General features: G+C 32.4%; 1 long non-coding RNA gene across 4 annotated transcripts in view; it reads left to right on the forward strand.

Moving 5' to 3' along the window:
- Positions 1-16,380, forward strand: part of LOC118884273 — a 68,568-nt gene extending 52,188 nt beyond the window's left edge. For 3 of the 4 annotated variants that reach the window (XR_005017250.1, XR_005017249.1, XR_005017251.1), the window contains 2 exons: positions 12,898-12,980; positions 15,668-16,085. This is a non-coding gene — a long non-coding RNA (uncharacterized LOC118884273). Of the gene's footprint in view, positions 1-12,897; positions 12,981-15,667; positions 16,086-16,118 lie in introns of those variants that run through there. The other variant, XR_005017252.1, reaches the window with a different exon arrangement.
- Positions 16,381-19,159: the final 2,779 nt, after the last annotated feature.

Below are 19,159 nucleotides of genomic sequence, written 5' to 3' on the forward strand. Positions count from 1 at the left end.
TTGGAAAGGATTTTACAGCCAGGCCCTATCATCTCTAAATCTGAGAATCATAATTTTAAACCCTTTTCCTTCAAAGGAATTTACAAATAAGTAGTGGTCTTTTTTATTATCATCATTATTCAGGTTTATTGACAGTTATTTTATGGTTTTATAAAGTGGAAGTGTCCCCTCCACTGGAGAAACAGTTTTTTTCATTTATCTGTTTTTACATTTTACTAGATTACACTTCTGACTTCTTTGTGACGTGCTTAAAATTTAGCTGTTAAACTTCAAGAGGTGGGAAAAACAGGAAGGCAATCCCTTTTCCTTCCTTTTATATATACACATGCACACCTCTTAGAATAAGAAACATTTTTACCCTGATTCATTTTACTTTTGAGAAACTTGTAAATGCTAAGGGAATAATTCTAATAGGTTAGCTGAAATTAATATCATACCCCTAGAAAAACTGTCAAAAACAAGGTTATGGTAAATGCACAAGATACTTATTTCCCTAAATTTGAGACCCTAAAATCAGTTACCAAAAAGATTCATTTCCATGTATTCCTTCAGCTAATTTTACATCTCTGAATAAAAGAAACTCAACTGCTACTCTTTCTGTTCTTGATATTGAGGGATGGCCCTGTTTAAATGAAAACTAGTGCTTCAGGTGCTTCTCTTACATTACCTCATACCATTGCATTTAGTGACCCAGTAATAATGTGTATTATTATTAAATAATGTGTATGTGTCAAGGAGTGACTTTATGATCATAGACCAGCCATTGAGCTCAATTAAGTAGTTTTTAGGGTATGAATCAATTAAATATTGAAAATTTGTAGTAATGAGCCCATTTGAAGAATAGTAACCAAATGCCACAGATCACTTCTTTTTATAATTTTTTCCCTTTATATTTTTGTCACTGGAAAACTAGAATGGAAAACATTTGCAAATCCCCAAAGAATCCTATATAATCCAGGCTTGGCTTTCTTAATTGGTCCCTTGGAAGCCAGCTCAGCTTTTCTTCAACTTAAATCTTAGAAAAAGAAATCTTTTCAATTGGTATTGCAGTCTTACTGTAGACTGGAGGGCAGTCCACTTTTCAAAAAGAAATAGGTATCATTAATTTCCAACAGATTTATAAGTACAGATAACATCACATTCTTAAGCTCATTTCATCTCCTTTATAAATTTCTAAGCAAGCAGCCTTGCTTGGATACTCTCCAGTATCTTTTAAAATAGGTCATTTGCGGTATTTCATAGTTGAAATGCTTACTCTTGTCTCTTCTATGTAATATGCCTGGAGTTACTTTTAATCTTAGATACTAGAATAGCGTTGTTTCCAATTAAACAATACCCAGAAGAATAGGCACATCGTGACAGTGGTCATTGATTCTTCATGATTGTGTGTGTATTCCGTCTTTCTCTCTTTTATGTTTATTTTACACTATTGTTTCTTTCTTTCTTTTTTTAATATTTATTTATTTATTTGTTTGTTTATTTGGCTGTGTCGGGTCTTAGTTGCGGCACACGGGATCTTCGTTGAGGCATGCGGGATCTTTCGTTGTGATGCATGGGCTCTTCGTTATGGCGCGTGGGCTTCTCTCTAGTTGTGGTATGCGGGTTTTCTCTTTAGTTGTGGCACTCAGGCTCCTGAGTATGTGGGCTCTGTAGTTTTGCGGCACGCAGGCTCTCTAGTTGAGGCCCGCAAGCTCAGTAGTTGTGGCACACGGGCTTAGTTGCCCCACGGCATGTGGGATCTTAGTTCCCCAACCAGGGATCGAACCTGCACCCCCTGCATTGGAAGGTGGATTCTTTTACCACTGGACCACCAGGGAAGTCCCCATTGTTTTTTTAAGATAGGGATTTTTTTGAACGATTCACTTGTGGAATATGGATGTTCCAGAAATTGTGGAGTATTAGTGTTCCATATGTTTGATACTGTAAAAATTAAATAATGATAGTGTTTTTGATTCATTTTTACAAATTGAGTAGAGATGAAATATTTTTCAAGTTTGTTTTTCAATTTTAAGCTCTTAAACTTTTGTTGCTTAACATAAAACATTCAGAAAGTCACATTCCTTCCTACTTTTTCTTTTTTGAGCTATGTTTTTTGATTTTTATATATTTCTGTTATGTGAATTTAAAATAAATTAATGTATCATTTGGTGCTAAATAAAATAACATCTTTAGGTTCATTGTCAGCAGTTAATATCATTGCTTCTGTCTCTAATCTAGAACAACAAAAATTTTAAGAGATTGACTTTGTAAATAGGAAACAAAAGATAAAGCAGAAAATTCACTATTCAATGCTGTCAATGTTAGTAGTCCTGTAAACAAAAGTGATGGAGATAAATTACCTTGTAATTCAGGAGACTTATTAAATTTGCCTGCTATCCAAGAGATAAGCTAGTGAAAAGAAATGACAACTATTTCTCACATAGGACTGGTTATCGTTTTTAGAAATGTTATCAAGTTAGCCATAGAATAGCAATGGCATGTAATTATACCATTATAGAAAATATTGTCAGTTCTTGAATTATAAATAGTGTAAGTGTAGGATTGACTGAAAGTACTGGACATAAAACCAGAATGTTGTAATCAGTAGGGCAGTAAGCAATCAATATGGCAAATGATATAAAATCTGTTGTGTTTTCAATGAAAATGTAATGCTTTTTTTATGAGTCCCTAGATGTAGCTGAAATTTCTCCTATTTTTAATTTATTTGTGATGGAAATTTACTGGTGTAAATTACTGTCTACCTATGCCATCCATGGGGAAATTTTAATTATCTTGAATAATTTTATAATGTGAATGTTTCTGAGAGAAAGACGTGTGCCAAAAGAGAAAAAAACAAATTGCTTTTTTGGCACTTGGATTAGTAAAGGGTGTTATAATCCAAAGCAGAAAATTTTATAAGGATGCTAGGTACTGTCAGCATTTGGTGGTAAAGAAGGATTTGCAAACTTAATAACATCATCAATTGATATTAATTTAGTAAACATCATATCTAAGCCCTTAAAGCTGTATATTGTTTTACAGTTTGTGAACATAGAGCAAGTTGACAATATGCAACAGCCATTTTTCAGTCATTGTTCAAATAACAGCTATTTTTGAGAAGTAGACAATGCTTAATCAAATGCCAGGTGTTCCTGTCCTCAAAATTTTATATATTTGACACATGTATGTTTAAGAGAACGAGTTAAATTTGAGCTTTAATGTTTAAGGCAGTGCTGTGTTTCTGATCTCACCAGAATTATAGCTATAAAATTTGAATTTCAATGCCAAAACTATAGAAAGGGAATGAATTCACTGTTTTCCCACCCTGAACAAACTTCTCAGTTCAAGATGGGTGATTCAAAGAAGAATAATAGAAAACTTACTATTTGTGAACTTACTTTGCATATTTTCTTAGGAAATGAAAACAAGGCAATATTTAATAGCACAGGCCTTGATTTAAATAGGAAATGAATATACAAATATAATGAACTCTAGTATGATAGGGATTTCAAGCTCTAAGCATAAGTACAGTAGGTAACATCCCAGACTATTATCTGCAGTCTTGCCCTTTGCCTATTTGTCTGAAATGTGAGTCTTCAAAATTATCTCCCTGTAAAAACAGGAATAAATTGAATGCAGATTGACATAAACATATATCCACTTGTCAGTAGTCACACCTGACTTTTTGTCTAGACTGTCAGTTTCACTCTTCCTGTTATATCCAGTAAGTTTATTAAAATTTTTTTCAGTTTTGTTTTCCTTAATTTGGCTCTACAAGCTGTTTCTTATGCCTCTGGAATTTGGTGCCCTATAGTCAGAACTTAAAATTGGCAGTTTGTCCTCCAAATCCTTAACAAGACAGCTTAGTAAAATACATTGAATTTTTCTAAAAGTCAATTTTTAAAGTGATCTGTATTCATTTTATTTTAGCCCTCAGAATATTAGAATTAGAACCATAATAAATAGACTTTTTCCTTAGTGTTATAAATTGTATTTATGTCATTAATAACTCATAGAAAATAAAATTCTTGTAAGAGAGCAGGTTTCAGTTTAGCATACAACTTAATTTTTGGCCCTAGATTTATCTTCTAAAAATAGTTTTTGTATCTTTTCTCTAAGCTAAACATACCCAAGTCCTTCCACTGGTTCTCACAATATGAATTCTAGACCATTAGTATCCTGGGTATCTCACTTTGGATCTGCTACATTTTGTCAGTATTCCTTTTAAAATATTGTATATAGAACTGAACCCAGTATACTCAATGTGGTTTGAGGTACAAAATACAGTATGTCTCTTATGAATAAGATACTTCTATTAATGCATCCTGATTCCACTTTCTCTTTGTCATCAATACAGTTGGTTCATGTTGAATCACAGTCCACTGAAACCCTAAGTTTGTCTGAGGTGTGTTTCAAATCGTACTATAAATTTAGATTCAGCAGGTTATTTTTTGAATACTTGTTCACTACTAGATGTGCTCATAAAAGTTTAAGATTGTGCAGTCTTAACCACAGTTTCATGAAGTAGGCATTAATAGGCCCATTTTACAAAGAGGAAACTGAGGCTCTGTGTACTGAAGTAATTTATCCAAGATCTTGATTCCTAAGGGACAGAGCCAGGATTCCATCTTGGGTCTTCTGCCTTCAAATTCACTGCTCTATGTAATTGCTGCCTCAATAAATTATTTCTACTATTCATTTCATTGATGAAGTTAAAAATGCAGAAATTGACCAGTGAATTCCACTGCACTCAGGATGATTTAAGAGCTTAGGAGACATGTCTAGAACTTCTTATTTTCTGATTTTTTTTAATAGCTTTTTTTTTTTTGGTTTTGCATCTAGTCATCAGGGCTCTTTCCATATCTACTTGTTGAAGGTGGCTCTTGTTTTAGCCAGCAAACTTGGAAGGAGAGATTAAAGGATGTAGGCACTATGAGATTTCCAGTGGACTGAGATGTAGGAGTGGAGAAATGGCATGGTCCATACAAGGAAGCATTGCCACATAGTCCAGTTTGAAAGGAGGATAGGTATGAAATAATGAAACCAGTTATCAGCTCAGCACAGTACTAAATCCCGGGAATAATAGTCTGTATTCAAAACTTACTGTGAATGGACAGTTCAATATCAGAAACCTTCAGAAAGGTTGAAGTAAGAATTCGCCAGAGAAGATAGACTTAAATTGTCCTTAAAAGTAGGGATAAGTGGAAGAGGGGTTAGTGAGTATTTTAGCCTCCAGCAGTAGGTTCAGTGAAGATTCAAAGATGAGGTAGGAATATACAGCTTAGGGGAGGAAAGAACTGAAAAACAATTTATTATAAGCATCTCAGTTCTTGCAGGAGCCTTGAAAAATCACTCAGTGGGAGAGGATAGTCACACTCAAATGATGAGTAATTGTGTTTGTTCCACTTGCTACTCACCTGGTGGCCACAGTAGCATCAGGCTTGATCAGTCTTTTATCCACTCACAAATAGTTCATGTGCTTCGCTAACTTATAGGGACCCTTTTCCCCTAAATATATAGCCACCATACTTTGAACACACTAACAAAATTAATAATAATCCCTTACTATAATAATATCTAGTTCCTGTTAAAATTTCTGATTATTTCAGAAAGGTCCACATAAGGCATTTGGTTGTCATGGCTTTTAAAAGATATCTTTTAACTTGAATTGTAGAGTGTTTTCACTGGAGAGAAATAGAAAATACTGGTTAGGTCCTGATTATATAGACCTTGATACTAGGCAGAGAAGTACACACTCCACTTGGGAAACCACAGATATATTCTTGAATATATGAGTTTCAGGAAGTTTATTAGTTGATTAAAGATGGGAAGTCAAGCTGAAATGCAATTGTAGTTATCAGGTACTTAGACCTGATTTTAAGGTATGAATTAAGAATGGCAAAGAAATTGATGAATTGCGATCTCAAAGAAAGGGTCAGTTGGTTTTATTGACCAACTGAATACAAGGAATGATTGACACAGCATAAAAATTGTAAAGAGAGAATAGCAATGGGTAAGTATCCATAATTTGAATGCAAAAGAAGAATGTGTCTAAGAAGAAAAAAAGTTAAGATAAACAGCATATTTATTTATGTTCTCATAAAACTTTTTATATTGCATTTCTTGGCTGACATTATGGTATATTTATAATTTATTCATATCTAGGGAGTAAAGTCATCAAAAATTAAAAACTCAATATAAATGTTTAGCTTGTAAGTAGTTTAACTTTGTATATAAGGCAACTATTGTTAGGAAATCTAATAATAAAATGATAACATATCTAATAATAAAATGATAACATATATGTAACTCTATATATTGTACCATATATATATATATATTGTTGTGTAAATACATATATATATCTCCAGACTTTTCTGGAGTAAATTATTTAGATTGAAATCCACTTCACACAGTTTTTAAGTAATCATTAATTTCTTCATCAGAAAAAAATGAAGGGAATGTAGCAACAGTACAAATTTATATTCACTTAAACTGAAAAACTAGGTTTTTTTGGATTATAAAATAGGCTTTCTGGATTATATCTGAATATTATTTCAAGCCTGTTCTCAACACTGAATTTTAAATGTACCTTATCTAGTTAATAAAATCCTTGTTTTTAAGCATTTGTATCCAAAAAACAGAAGTAAAAGAAAAGCAAGTTTTAATCTGTCATCTGTGAATTTTATTTTCTCCAGGTATAATATCTATATCATACCACTTGTGTAGTATTCCACTGTCCTGAGCAAGGATAGTCACTCTGTGGCCAGGGGCTATATATAGCCAGCTCCTTAGAGGTTTATGTGCATAATTTGAAGCATACTTGAAGAAAGTAATTACTATTATAAATTGTGTTAATACCAGATTAAAAGTAAAATTAAGTATTTGAAAAATCTAAAGTAATTTAGTGACACATAAAGGATATGTGTAAACAACAAAGTAGCATAAATATTTTCATGACATGTATTAGCATCTGAATATCCCTATCATGTGACAATGGAAACTGTCTATAGATTAAAGAAATTTTGAATTTAAAATAACCCCTTCCTGAAGGCATAATATAAAACCTATTTTGGCACCCCAGAGTAGAAGATTATTATAAATGGAAAGGAAAAATCAAAGCTTACCAGCTCGAGAGATAATTGTTGCTGTTGAACACAGGTAAAGAGAGATGTACCTTCCCTATTTCTGGATTGCTCCACTGGAATCTTTCACTTTACTAATACATTTAAATAAAGAATTTCCATATTTTTCAGGCATGTGGAAATAAATGTTTTCTAATATTTTAAATTTATCAGGCTTTCACATAGAAAGCCATGATATTTGTCTCAGAGTTAAAAATAGAAATAAAAATAGATAGGAAAAAATTTTCCTCTGAGTGTTTATTAAAACATCAGTGATAAAATTGCAATATTATCGGGCTTCCCTGGTGGTGCAGTGGTTGAGAGTCTGCCTGCCAATGCAGGAGACACGGGTTCGAGCCCTGGTCTGGGAAGGTCCCACATGCCGCGGAGCAACTAAGCCCGTGAGCCACAATTACTGAGCCTGCGCGTCTGGAGCCTGTGCTCCGCAACAAGAGAGGCCACGACAGTGAGAGGCCCGCGCACCGCGATGAAGAGTGGCCCCCGCTTGCCGCAACTAGAGAAAGTCCTCGCACAGAAACGAAGACCCAACACAGCCATAAATAAATAAGTAAATAAACAAATAAAATTTTTAAAAAAATTGCAATATTATCACAGAAAGTAATAATCTGTAAGGGATGAAATTAAGATGAGAGAAATTATAACATTTTGCTGATAGGAATGATCCAATAGAGAGAAAAATTAAAGATGTAGGGGAGAGTGTTAAAGGAATATCCTTAAGGAAGCAAGAGAGGATAAAATCTAGTATAAAAGGGAAGGGATTGGTCTTATGAACAGTGATTGTTCATCCATAATTCAAAGAAGGAGTTATATGGGGACGGATACATGTATGTAGATAGGTGTGGTGGAAACTGGCAGAAATTCTCTTCTCATAGCTTCTGTTTTTTGAGTGAAAGTGAGGATGAAAGGGAGATATTGGAAGTCTGAAGAGAGAGAAGAGACACCTGTCTGATGTTTTTCTAGAAGAATGAATGAATGGGCCAAGATTGCCAGACAGCTATGAACCGATTTTAGGTATAAAAGATTTATAAAGTAAAATTATTTCTGTTCACAGATGACATGATCTTACATGTAGAAAAACCTTGATTACACACACACACCCCATACACGCGCGCACACACACACACACACACACACACACACACACACACAAAACCCTGTTGTAACTAATAAGCAAAATCAGCATTCAAAAATCAGTTGCATTTCTGTGCATTAACAGTGAATAACCCAAAAAGGAAATTAAGAAAACAGTTCCATTTACAATAGCATCAAAAAGAATAAAATGCCTAGGAATAATACTAACCACAATGGTGAAAGACTTGTATACTGCCAACTATATAACGTTGCTAAAAGAAATAAAGAAGACACAAGTAAATGGAAAGACATCCCATGTTCATATATTGGGAGTATTAAGATGAAATACTACCCAAAGTGGTCTACAGATTCAGTGCCATCTGTATCAAAATCTCAATGACGTTCTTTGCAGAAAGAGAAAAATACATCCTAAAATTCATATGGAATCTCAAGGGACACCAGATAGCCAAAACAATCTTGAAGAAGAAGAACAGTGTTGAAGCTCTCACAATTCCTGATTTCAAAACTTAATATAAAGCTGTAGTAATCAAACAGTATGGTACTGCCATAAAGACAGACATATAGACCAATTGGAATAAATTAGGTGCCCCAGGCCCCTTGCATATATATGTTCAAATGATTTTCAACAAATGTGCCAAGACGATTAAACGCGAAAAGGGCAGTCTTTTCAACAAATGGTCTTGGCAAAACTGGATATCCAGAAGAAAAGTTGGACACTTAACTCACACCATATACAAAAATTAACTTAAAATGGATCAAAGACCTAAATGTTAGAACTAAAACAATAAAACTCTTAGAAGAAAACATAGGGGGAAAGCTTCATGACATTGGACTTGGCAATGATTTCTTGGATATGACACCAAAAGCACAGGCCTATGCAAAAGATAAATTGGACTTTATCAAAATTTAAAACTTCTGTGCATCAAAGGACGCTATCAATAGAATGAAAAAGCAACCTACAAAATAGAAAATATTTGCAAGTCATGTATCCGATAAGGGATTAATATCCAGAATATATCAAGAACTCCTATAACAACAAAAAAAGCTCAGTTAAAAAGTGAGCAAAAGATTTGAATAGACATTTCTCCAGAGAAGATATACGCATGGCTAATAAATAGAAGAAAAGATGCTCAACGTCACTAATCATTAGGAAAATGAAAATCAAAACCACAACGAGATAATACTTCACTCACATTAAGATGGCCATTATCAAAAAAAAGATATGTCTTGACAAGGATGTAGAAAAATTGGAATTTTTGTACACTGCTGATGGAGGTGTAAAATTGTACAACCACTGGAAAACAGTATGGCAGGTCCTCAAAAAATTAGAATTACTGTATGATCCAGTGATACCTAATGGGGTATATACCCAAAAGAATTGAAATCAGGACTCAATAGATAGTTATAAAAAATGTTCATAGCAGCATTTATCATAATAGCCAAAAGATCAAACAAAACAAATGTCTATAGATTAGTGGACAAATGTAGTAATATACACAATTGAATGACTACCCAGCCATAAGAAGGAAAGTCTGATATATGCAACAACGTGGATGAACCTCGAAAAAGTTAGGCTAAGTAAAAAAAGTCAGACACAAAAGGACGAATACTGTATGATTCCATTTACATGAAGTACCTAGAATAGGCAAATTCAAAAGTAGAATTGTGATTTCCAGGGGCTGAGGTGATTGGGGGAGTGGGCAGTTAGTATTTAGTGGGTGCAGTTTCAGTTGATATAGATGAAAAGGTTCTGGAGATGGATGGTGGCGATGGTTGTACAACAAAGTAAATGGACTTAATACCACAGAACTATGCACTTCAAAGTGGTAGAATTTATATTACGTATATTTAACCACAATTTTTTAAAATAAAACAATAATAAGTGAAGACATTCACTGTGAAGGTTTTTAAAAGATTTATAAAACTATTTGCATTTTGCAGTATTCACACTTATTTCTTTCAAGTTTGGCACACTTGGCTTAGTTTAAAATATATAGATTTAGGGGAACTCCCTGGCAGTCCAGTGGTTAGGACTCTGCACTTTCACTGCCGAATATGTATAGAGAGAGATACATATAGATTTTGCAAAAAAAAAAAGATAGGAATTGAAATAACCCATTTGATTTTGGAATAATCATTTAATGTATATGTCTGCATGGGCAAAGAAAAATATGCAGTCTTGAACAATTATTTGCTTTATGTTTTTGTGTCTTATAATTTAAATGATTTTAGATTCTTTCTTGAGAAGGGATTATGTCTATTCACTACACCAGTATACCGACTCACATAACAACTGGGATGGTACCTGGAACATAGTAGATGTTCAATAAAATATTTTTAAATGAAAAATATACATATATAAATTATGTATATTTGAAAATCTGTTCACATTTTTTTTTCTGAGAATATAAGTTTGTATTTTTCTTTAATTTAGAATACATTTTTTTTCTGATTGAAAAAATGACTACTTGATGAAATTTGGGAAATAAAGACAATGGTAGAGAATAAAATAAAAATCAATTTTAGTTTTTTGATCCAGAGAGATCTGCTGTTGGCATGTTAATCACACACACACACACACACACACCACCACCACCACCACCACCACCACAGAGTTTTAATATCCTGATTAGTTCATGCTTTGTTATACCCTGATTCAATCATGGACATTTCCCAGTGACCCTGACACAGATTTCAGTAGCATGAATTTAAACGAATGCATAATATTAAGTCATAAGGAACACATTATTTTATTCTGACCATTCTCATATTATTATTATTTAGGGTGTTTCAGTGTTTTCCTACTGCAAATAACACTGCCATAAATATCATTGCACATAATAAATTCCTAGAAGAGGTATTACTGGGCCAAAGTTATAATTTCTAAGGGCTTTTGGTTCCTAATTTGCTTTCTTCAAAGTTTATCAATTTACACTGGCACCAACCATACATGAAAGTAAACATTGCACTTTGCCCTCTTTAACACTGAAAATTATCATTAAGGAAAGAAAAAACAGACCAACTGTATACCTGAAAAATGATCTCTCATAATAGCTTAAATTGGCAATTTTTATAACAGTGAAATTGGACATGTGTTTTTAATGAGTGTCAGCAAATTTTTAATTTCTTTTTTCATTCATATAATGCTCTTTGCCTATTTTCTCCCTAAGTTTTAATAATTTTTAAAACAAATTTTAAGATTTAACTCTTCCACATTTATTAAAAATTGTCTCACTTTTGTCTTTTAATCTATTATATATGTTATATATATATACATGTTATATGTAAGAATGTATATTTTATATAGGCAAGTCACTGATATTTTTATTTGCTATTTCTGTCAGTACTTTTATGCTTTAGGAAGTCCTTACATGATTTGAAATAAATATTCACCATTTTTTAAACTTCAGGTTGTTTTATAGTTTCATCTTTTACATTTAACTAGAATTTACTTGGATTATTGTATGAGCTACAGATCTTTACTTTCTTCTGAATAGTTAAGCAATTTTCCAGGACCATTTATTGAAACAATTATTTATTTTGCTACTGATATGTTAAATCACTTTTATCTTAAAATAAATTCTTATATAGGTCAGCATAGAGTTCAAGGCTCTTTGTTCTATTGTTTTGTCTAGCTATTCTTGGACTGTTCACATTTTTGTCTGTAAAGTGGGTTCAAGCAGGGAGGGTAGCCTAAAAGGACAGTTCCTTAATATAATTGATAAATACAGATATGTGTTTCTCAAGTCATTACAAACATTTATTTTGGTTATATGTTAAAAACTGTGCTGAAACTTGAGACAATAATAGAGTAAGATGTGAAACTGGTTGCTCAAATAGAAAATTAGCTACATGGGAATTCCCTGGCAGTCCAGTGGTTAGGACTCCACGCTCTCACTGCCGAAGGGCCGGGTTCAACCCCTAGTCGGGGAACTAAGATCCCACAAGCCTAGCGGCGGGCCAAAAAGAAAAAGAAAAGAGAAGATTAGCTACATATACTTTTAATGGGAAAATATTCACAAAAAATTAATGTGGAATATAGGACAGTTATGCTTTGTATAAACAATTAGATATTAGAAGGGAGGGACAAATTTCAGTGCACATCCCCTTATTCTGTAATAGAAGTAGTGTAGCTTTAGCATAGCCATTTTAGTGGTAAGAAAACTGCAATAAAAGAGGTCGTCAAAGCTTGAGCTACAGTGGTGGTAGTTTTCTGGTATCTTCTAGAGAGAGAAGAAATTTCATTCCAACATCTGAGTATGTGGAAACTGTTTAGGAGTAAACTTCCTTACCTGGTGAAGAATGGGGACAGGAAGAGACTAGGAAGATCAAGAGCCACAGGGTTGCTGTTTTATTTCTCATCTCTGGGTACAAAATTAACTCATTTTTCCAAGGTTCATATTTTAGAATTACTTCCTATATAAAGTGATATCCAAGTCTAACAGAATAACTATTCTAATAGATAAATGTTGAGGGTAAAATAATATTTGGATTTTTTTTAAACAAATTAAGAGAAAATTGGTTTGTTTTAGGCCTTCTGTATATTTTTACTGTATTTAGTATTAAAATATTTCACGACTTCTAATTTTTTTCCTTTAAAAGTATATTTGCATTTTGCTAGCTTAAGTTTATTGAAACTTAGCTCTTGTATGTCATTTCTTATTTTTCCCTTGACATGAAGTCTTACCTACTTGATGAAGATGTCATTTGAATTGGTGTACTGCAAGGAATTAAATGCTGTTTGTAAATTATGCTTTTACCAAGGTAAAGACCAAATTTTATGAATTCACTTTTTGTTTATAAAAGGAAAAAATAACTTCATATATTTAATACATTCAAAAGTTTGATTAAATATTTAACTGTATTTGCTTATTAAGTTGACACAGAAAAAAATGCTTTTATTTTTCTCATATTATACAACTTTGTGTTCCTAACCTATAGCAAGGTGCTTCGCACATAATAGGCTTTCCTTAAATTTTCAATGTAGGAATAAGTTTTATTATGTTACTCAAAAGCTTCCAAGAAATAACTAATTATGCATACTATGTTAATGTTAGAATCTTTAAACATGGGTTTTTTAATGTATTTACCCTCTCTTTTTCTAAAAGAAAATTTTTTTTGTATCTTTAGGTGCTAATGTGTGTTTAAAAAAACAAAACCTTGGAGTAAAGTAGCAGCACATAATGGTTTGTGGATTTTGAAAAGGTGCAGGCCATATTGTGCTGCCTCAAAAATACAAGGATCTGATCTTCTGAAGAAAATATATTTCTTTTTATTCATAGCTCTTATGATAGCAGTGTCAGCAGTGCCTTAGCAGCACGTAAATATTGGCGTTAAAATTCTAAAATTATCTCCAGTATTAACTGTGCTGCTGAAGTAAGGTTGGCCATACTCTACAGTCATATTTTAATGTATATTAATATTACCAATGTATTTTCAGCTTTATTGATAATTAATTTTCAGTATTACTGATAATCTTGTTAATGATTCAATAAAAATAAGTTAGTACTAACTTTTAGATGTTTTTATTAAAATAGTATAATTGCAATTTAATAGTGTTGAATGCCATCAAGTTTATTGAAAGAGCTCATACAGCATCAAATAAATTTATTTTAATGCATATTTGTATTCAGTCTAAATATTAAATTTTTACTTCAGGTAGATCGGAAATATTAGTTTTCCCTTTATTTCTCTAATAAAATGAAATTACATTAAGACATTTGCTTATCTCACAGATAAATGTACATTATAAAATACACATTTTGAACAGAACTTAGAGAACAATTTTTAGTAATATTTCTAAGTATTCTCTTATAAGGGAAAGGGGGAAGTATCAAAACATGTAAATTAAATTCCTGAAATCCTGTGTCTCAAAAATGCACTTAATCATAACTTTAAAGGTAGGAAAGACCTTATAAATGACCAGTATATTTGTTGGTTAGTTCAGGAAACAGAAACTCAAATTAAGTAATCTGCTACACATGCAGATTAGGATCTTTAACCCTACGTCTTCTGACTTTGTACTATCATATTGGTTTTTTTCTTGTTTTTATTAAAAAAATTTTTTTTAATCCTTAGCCACAGATTTTTGTTAGAAAGTAAAGTCGAAAATATGAAGGCCTTGTTTGCTTTCTTTTATATCTAATATTTAACTTTAGCATAAGAACAAAAATTATTATGATAGTCACTAATTTTATAGATGCAAACAGTCAATATTTTTTAATTTAATTGAAGTTTGAAGGAAAATGCTTTCTTTACCTTCTATTCCTTATTTGTTGGTGTTTAATTAAGTCATTAAACTAAAAATTGATGTTTAGGATAAGAGTGTGGTTGTGTAGTGTACTATACTCCTGGTCTTATTTCCTACAAGGAATATCTCACTCCTTTCAGTTGTAACCAAGCAGGAAATCTATAAAATACAAGCAGTTCTTAACAAATCATTTCAATTATAATTGTCTATGTTGGAAACCCTACAAGTATTTCAGATGTAATTTAAGGAGTTGTATTTGAGCATCTTCTGTTTAAATTCTTATTTCAAGGTAAAGAAAATATGTAAGACAAAGCTCTCATTTTTAAGAACAATCTCACTTTTTTCCAGCAAAATTTTTTTCCCAAAATAAAGAAGTAGTATACCATATTGGCGAGAATCAAATGCCAGCTTTTACATGGAAATATTGCCTTGGGGCTTTTAAAAGTCATTCATCAAGCTTTTAGCCTGTTCCCTTTATTTTATCTCAGCCATTTCATGAAAGACCGTAACAAATATATGGTAATTTTTGGTTCCACTAAGAATATTTCAGGAACTAATACATAGATACTTAGAAATATTTATTGAATGAATTACAAAGTTTGTCCAGTATTTTCCGGAACAACCCAGGAATTAGATTTCTATTTTTTCTTTTGTTTTCCTTAATGTATTTGAAGTCAGATTTTAGAAAATTATATTTAGTCTAATTTGCCTTCTAAATGCATTTTATATTTACTAAATAAATCTTTATATCTAGGTGCTCAAGATGTGAAAAAGGATCATTTGGGGCTAAATTAAAACTTTATTTAATTCAGTCCTGAGAATGGATTAAAGAAAAATTGAAATATTGGGAGAGTAAGGAAGTATAGAAAAACTGTTGCATTGAAATTCATTATAACAGTATGCAACTTCTTTCCAGTCTCTTATTAGAGAAGGTGAAATAGCCTGTCAGTACCTAATGAAACACTCATTTAGGTAACTCAACAGGACTTAAAGTTTTATTTGTAAGAGTTAATATATTTCCATCTTTGTGTAATTTTGAAACACAAAGAGAAAATAGTAAAATAAAAGTTATACCCTTTCATGTTAGTCTTAATATGGCCATTTATTTTTTTGCAAAGAAGAAATAACTATATATGGGTGTATATTAAGCTTTCATTTTTTCCACCTTCTTTGGAAAAAAATCCTAATCTTTTTCATTCAGGTTTAAGTTGATGCCAAATAATTCCAATATTGAGCATCTTAAATCTGTTACTTGGAGTATGGATTGAGTTTGGAGCTAACTCAGAGGACTACAGGCAAGTATTCAGGAGGTAGTCAGAGGGATATCTTAATAGTTGAACAATTCAGCTTGCATACTATATTCAAATGCAGATCTCTTAAGATCACATATATGTGAAAGTAGAATTGACAATTTGATCATAGACTAAATGCCATATTTAACAGTAAAGATTTTCTTCAATCAATTATGTAACCTTTTAATTGTTATAGAATTAGAGGTGTTTTTAAGCCACCAAGTGTCATTACTGATATATGTTCAGGTTGGCCATAACTGGATTAGCAAGATTATACTTTAATAAACTATGATTTCTAAGTTAATGTATTTATTTATTTAGAAGTTGACATTCTAAATCAATTTTTTTTTCCTTTTGCAGGTGGATATTACTATCCCTTATTCATGGAAAAAGTTGTATTCTAAGTGTTGTTTCCCATTGAGTATTAGCAAAAAGGAGAAAAATTAATGTCCTAAACTTTTGAGATAGATTTGGCTCTAGTAAGTATTTAGACCTATTATTAATAGGGTTGGCCAAAAAGTTCGTTCGGTTTTTTCCCATAAGATGGCTCTAGTAGTGAGTGCTTAGTTGTCTTTAACTTCATTCAAAACAGTTTTGTTAGGTTGTATTGTGACAGCTGTCATATCAGAGTGCCGATTAAAAAAAACTTATCAAAAAAACTTATCAAAATTGGTGAATTTTTGTATAGCTATTTTAGTATTGAAGATGGAAGAAAAAAGCAACATTTTCGGCATATTATGCTTTATTATTTCAAGAAAGGTAAAAACACAACTGAAACGCAAAAAAAGATTCGTGCATTGTGTGGAGAAGGTGCTGTGACTGATCAAACGTGTCAAAAATGGTTTGTGAAGTTTTGTGCTGGAGATGTCTTGCTGGACGATGCTCCACGGTTGGGTAGACCAATTGAAGTTGATAGGGATCAAATCAAGACATTAATTGAGAACAACCAACGTTATACCACATGGGAGATAGCCAACATACTCAAAATATCCAAATCAAGCTTTGAAAATCATTTGCAGCAGCTTGGTTATGTTAATCGCTTTGATGTTTGGCTTCCACATAAGTTAAGTGAAAAAAACCTTCCTGCATATTTCCGCGTGTGATTCTTTACTTAAACGTAACGAAAACATTCCGTTTTTAAAACAAATTGTGACGGGCAATGAAAAGTGGATACTGTACAATAATGTGGAACAGAAGAGATCGTGGGCAAGTGAAATGAACCACCACCAACCACACCAAAGTCCGGTCTTCATCCAAAGAAGGTGACGTTGTGTATTTGGTGGGATTGGAAGGGAGTCCCCTCTTATGAGCTCCATCCAGAAAACCAAACAATTAATTGCAAGAAGTACTGCTCCCAATTAGACCTACTGAAATCAGCACTCGATGAAAAGCATCCAGAATTAGTCAACAGAAAACACATAATCTGGGACTTCCCTGGCTGTCCAGTGGTTAAGACTCTGTGCTTCCACTGCAGGGGGTGCAGGTCTGATCCCTGGTCAGGGAGCTAAGATCCCACATGCCACGCAACGCAGCCAAAAATAAATGAATAAATTTAAAAAGCAAAAAGAAAGAAAACGCATAATCTTCCATCAGGATACCGCAAGACTGCATGTTTCTTTGATGACTAGGCAAAAACTGTTACAGCTTGGCTAGGAAGTTCTGATTCATCCACCATATTCACCAGACATTGCACCTTCGGATTTCCATTTATTTCGGTCTTTACAAAATTCTCTTAATGGAAAAAATTTCAATTCCCTGCAAGACTATAAAAGGCACCTGGAATAGTTCTTTGCTCAAAAAGATAAAAAATTTTGGGAAGAAGGAATTACGAAGTTGCCTGAAAAATGGCAGAAGGTAGTAGAACAAAAGGGCAAATACGTTGTTCAATAAAGTTATTGGTGAAAATGAAAAATGTGTCTTTTATTTTTACTTAAAACCCAAAGGAATTTTTTGGCCAACCCAATACTTACATGTCTGGGAGAAGGAATAAGAGACCATCATCAGTACATTTCCAGCTAAAATTTTTTATTTTCTTACCTCTTATCAAGGGATTTCTTAAAATTCCTGTTTTATTACTAATAGCTTGAGCCCCTTTAATGGAGAATTAATTTCTCCAGCAGAATTTAAGAGTTTATGTTCTTACCTTATTTATTTATAAAATAAATCTCACAGATTTCTGATTTTTTTTTTTTTAGGCTATTTGCAATGAAGAAAATGTTGGCAAAATAAGTTTAAACTTTTTATGTTAAAATTACTGTGCAAGGTAACAAGTTAGTTGCTGGGTTTTTGTTTTTATTATACTGAAATTAAATTCAACATTTATAATTTCTCTGGGTCTATTTCTTGATTTTTAATCCATGGGATTCATGCAAAAACTTCATGAATAATACATTTAGATTAGCATATGTATGAGTACAGGTCCCCCTTAATTCTGTGGAACTTTGAATAATCTGATACTTATCATATTCTTGTGATTGAACTTTTGTGTTTTGAAAAAATGTAAACTGCCTGGAGAATCTTGTTATTGTTTATATTTATCTTATGCTATAGGGTTAGATTTTGTTTGAGAAATTATGCTGAGAAAAAAATTTTTAAGCCACCTTTACACTAAATGTCCTCAATTTGATTAACTTGTTATTAAAGTTATTCTGTATATCTTCATTTTATAATTTAAGCACTTAGCATGGATTAATATCTTTAGGAAGTAGTAGAAACTTTAAAATCACTCCAGAGTCTGCTTATTTCCACATCTCATTATTTTATAATCTTTGGGAATGCTTGTATTTATGAAAGTAACATTTTTCAGGGATATAAATTCTAATAGAACCACTAAAACTTTTTTTCTGTTTGGACTTTAATGCATACGATAGTAACTATAGGATAATTTTTTTTAAGTTTTCATGTGGTCAGTTAAAAATACCACTTTAGCATGAAGCAACAAAGTAGAATGTTGTCCCATAGTTAGAAGTAAAGAAAGTTTAAGTACATCATTTCTTAAGAGAATTTGTACATTTTAACATAGTCTATGCAGATTTTTATGTTAATTTGTTTTTCCATAAATGTCTTTTCTGGCTTATGTTTAACAAGGAGCATTAAAAATAGATTTGAAGCATTTATATATAGAGGACTACAAATTTATTTATTCTACTGTATTGGCACTGAGGATCAGCACTGAACAAAACAGATAAATTCCAGCCCTCATGAGCTTACAATTTTGGGAGTGAGGCATGGGTAATAGAATAGACAAACTGATAGGTACTAATATGTGGTATGTCAGATGGTGATAAGTTCTATGAAGAAAAATAAAGCAAGGGAAGTGGGAGGGATGGGTTAAACGTGTTTGGAAGGCAGGCAGATGTGTTTTTAAATAGTGTGGTCCAAAAATGCCTCACAGACATGAC

This window comes from Balaenoptera musculus, chromosome 18, assembly GCF_009873245.2.
Source record: "Balaenoptera musculus isolate JJ_BM4_2016_0621 chromosome 18, mBalMus1.pri.v3, whole genome shotgun sequence".
NCBI classification, from domain to species: Eukaryota; Metazoa; Chordata; class Mammalia; order Artiodactyla; family Balaenopteridae; genus Balaenoptera; species Balaenoptera musculus.